The sequence below is a fragment of the Neoarius graeffei genome, chromosome 22 (assembly GCF_027579695.1).
Source record: "Neoarius graeffei isolate fNeoGra1 chromosome 22, fNeoGra1.pri, whole genome shotgun sequence".
Lineage (NCBI taxonomy): Eukaryota > Metazoa > Chordata > Actinopteri > Siluriformes > Ariidae > Neoarius > Neoarius graeffei.
Genome location: NC_083590.1, coordinates 45,118,361 through 45,120,890, shown reverse-complemented (window position 1 = coordinate 45,120,890; position 2,530 = coordinate 45,118,361).

Below are 2,530 nucleotides of genomic sequence, written 5' to 3'. Positions count from 1 at the left end.
ATCTGGCAGAAGAACTAAAAAACATCAAAATGCAGCAAGATGAAGTTTTCATTTCACATGATGTCATATCTCTTTTCACCAGAACACCCACGGAAGTCACCATACAGATAGTACAAGACAAATTAAAAACAGACAGGACGCTCAAGAAACGCACAAACCTCACCGTACAAGACATCACTCAGCTCCTTCAATTCATCGCCACATCCACATACTTTCAGTTCAGGAATACAATCTACAGACAGAAGGAAGGTTTTGCCATGGGAGACCCACTATCAGCCATCATGTGCGGCTTTTTCATGGAGGATCTGGAGCAGAAAGCACTCACTACAATACCAGCGTAATACAGACCAACACTCTGGAAACGGTATGTGGACGACATATTGGAAAAAGTAAAGAGGGGACACACTCAACAACTCACCGACCATCTTAACACCATAGACAATACCGGCAATATAAAATTCACACATGAAGAAGAAACGGAGCAGTCAATAGCATTTTTGGATTTAAAAATACAACACACAGAAGATGGGGACATCAAAATAAAAGTACACAGAAAACACACACACACCGACCAATATTTAAACTGGACTTCCGAACACCCCATAATGCACAAAATATCCGTAGTTAGAACATTACATGAACGCACAGCAATAATTACAGATCCACAGGACAAAGAACAGGAGGAACAACATATACAACACGCACTGAAGGCATGTCAATATCCACAATGGGCAATATCCAAAGGGGTGGAACAGGTTAAAAACAACAAAACACAGAAGAAAGAGAAAAAACAAACTAACAAACAAGAACACAGGGGAGTAGTTACATTACCATACATCAGGGGAATAACTGAACGCATTCAAAGAGTAATGAGGAAACACAATGTTAACACACCTGTCAAACCACACACAACACTCCGTCAGATCCTGGTTCATCCCAAAGACAGAATACATCCGGACAACAGATGCAACACCATATATGAGATTCCATGTAAATTATGCAATAAAACTTATATTGGGGAGACAGGAAGGAGTTTCAACACAAGAAAACATGAACACAAGAAAGAGTGCGAAAAGGAGACAGCTACAAGACAAACCCGAACAATAAAAGAAAAGGCACAACAGGAAAATTATAAGTCAGCTATAACAGATCACTGTAAAAGGGAAAATCACATTATGGACTGGGGGAATGCCAGAGTCATCCGCACAGAAGATAACAAACATCAGCGCTGGATCAGGGAGGCCATAGAGATCCGTAAGCGAAGCCCGAGGACCATCAACCGGGATGAGGGAGCATACATGCTCTCCCATACCTGGAGTGACATCTTGCAGGGGACGAACAGACAGTATAAGGCGTGACCGACCTGTCAAACCAGACAGGAAGGCCACGCCTTCAGAAACAGCAGCTGATAAAAGATGCGTCACCAATTAACATCCGGTGACACTCTGAGGAAGACGGAAGTTGTACGTCGAAACATGTCAGGTAAACAAACCCCAAAATTAGATGTCTGATAAAAAAGAAAAAAAAAAAAATGAAGTCAGTATCGTTGATGTTATAACTTTCTTCAATTGATAGAAACTTGAGTGCAAAACTGTTCATGATAACTGCAGTCCTAAAGTTAGCAAATCAATTGTAGTCATAAGACCAGTCATAAGATCATTACTGTAAGTGTCCAGAGCATCTTCCAAGTGTGACTTTTGACTGTCCACGTGGGGCCGTCCTCCATAGGAGCGATGTGATGAGACTCCAACCAGACACAGGGCACCAGGATAGATCGGGCAACATAAGCCATTATGTGTGAAAACCCAGGAGATCAGCAGTTTCTGAAATACTCAAACCAGTCCATCTGGCTCAAACCAACACCCATGCCACAGTGACAGTCACAGAGATCACAATTTTTCCCATTCTGTTTGAAGTGAACATTAACTGAAGCTCTTGATTTCTATCTGTATGATTTTATGCATTGTGCTGTTGTCAAGGGATTGGCTGATTAGAGAATTGCATAAAACAGCAGGTGTATGGGCGTATCTAATAAAGTGGCCAGTGAGTGTATTATTTGCATTGGTTATTGCAAATAGATGTCACAAAAGTGTATCATATATCTACACCATCTTCATTTCGTTCAGTGCAAGTGTTCCAGTATTTAACAAGTGTCTGGATTCCTGTAGAAAAAAATAATTCTTCTAGTTGCTCATATTTATGTTGGACTTTTGGATTTTTATTTGAGACACATTCATATTTTAAGCAGTTAAACAACATTAGCAATGTGTTTGGCAAACACACACAATACTCAATCAAATGTTTGGATATGGAAATAGTTTCTTTAATTTTTATTACTTCTCACATTTTACAATTGTAAGGATGACTTTAAAACTATGGACAGGTTAAAAAAAAGTAGAAATTTGACTGGGGAACAAACTTTATTTCATAACATGCCTTTCAAGGCTTTTGTTTACATGCTATTCCACCACCTTTTCCTAAGTGGCACCACATCTTTCCTACTTTTTTTTTTCATCCCACCCATGTCCTC